Source organism: Ipomoea triloba, chromosome 16 (genome assembly GCF_003576645.1).
Source record: "Ipomoea triloba cultivar NCNSP0323 chromosome 16, ASM357664v1".
In the NCBI taxonomy this organism is placed as follows: domain Eukaryota; kingdom Viridiplantae; phylum Streptophyta; class Magnoliopsida; order Solanales; family Convolvulaceae; genus Ipomoea; species Ipomoea triloba.
This window is the reverse complement of record NC_044931.1, coordinates 13,634,424-13,635,828: the sequence shown is the minus strand read 5'-3', so window position 1 is coordinate 13,635,828 and position 1,405 is coordinate 13,634,424.

The following is a 1,405-nucleotide window of genomic DNA, read 5'->3' as shown; positions in this document are numbered from 1 at the left end:
CCAATGCTACTCTCGTGGACATTGGTTACGACCAAAGTTCTAATCCCATTCTCATAGCAATTAGACCTGGTGAGGCATTTAATCAGGCACATTGTGTACATAATCAGTTTCAACTTCCCTTTAAATGTGAAATAGTGAATCACTATTCTAATAGGTGAAACTCCAATTCCATACATCTCTTGCATAATAGGGCCCTAATCAAATAAGAGTCAAGTAATTCCCGATTTCCACAATCAGATTCATACTAAAAGCAATGCAAAACCTTGATTTAAAAATTGAATTCATATAAGCATTCATGCATAGAATTTCAATCTAAATCCCTAAAGGATTTATTATTTGAAAGTTGTATTTTTAGTGGTTTGATTAGTGAGTCTCGTCCTCTATGAATGGCTAGATAGGACTAGAGTAGCAAGGGGCTAAGCACAACATCATCAAGTGTTTAAAAGCTAACCGAGTTCATTGGTTTGTTTGCATGATATAATTGTAAAACAAACAATTGATTTGAGAATAAACAATGATAAAGAAGAGGATTTAAATGAAATTGCAATGCACAAATGCTTCTCTAGTGTTATAAGGTTCTTGGCTAAACATGGCTCAACGATGAAGTGGGGAAACCGAGTCAATGCCAATGCCACTCTCGTGGACATTGGTTACGACCAAAGATCTAATCCCATTCTCATAGCAATTAGACCTGGTGAGGCATTTAATCAGGCACATTGTGTTCATAATCAGTTTCAACTTGCCTTTCTCAACGGCAAGTTTGAAGTGTTAAATAGTGAATCACTATTCTCATAGGTGAAACTCCAATTCCATAAAGCTCTTGCATAATAGGGCCCTAATCAAATTAGTGTGAAGTAATTCCCTATTTCCACAATCAGATTCATACTAAAAGCAATGCAAAACCTTGATTTAAAAATTCAATTCATATAAGCATTCATGCATAGAATTTCAATCTAAATCCCTAANGACTAGAGTAGCAAGGGGCTAAGCACAACATCATCAAGTGTTTAAAAGCTAACCGAGTTCATTGGTTTGTTTGCATGATATAATTGTAAAACAAACAATTGATTTGAGAATAAACAATGATAAAGAAGAGGATTTAAATGAAATTGCAATGCACAAATGCTTCTCTAGTGTTATAAGGTTCTTGGCTAAACATGGCTCAACGATGAAGTGGGGGAACCGAGTCAATGCCAATGCCACTCTCGTGGACATTGGTTACGACCAAAGTTCTAATCCCATTCTCATAGCAATTAGACCTGGTGAGGCATTTAATCAGGCACATTGTGTTCATAATCAGTTTCAACCTCCCTTTAAATGTGAAATAGTGAATCACTATTCTAATAGTTGAAACTCAAATTCCATACATCTCTTGCAGAATAGGGCCCTAATCAAATAAGAGTCA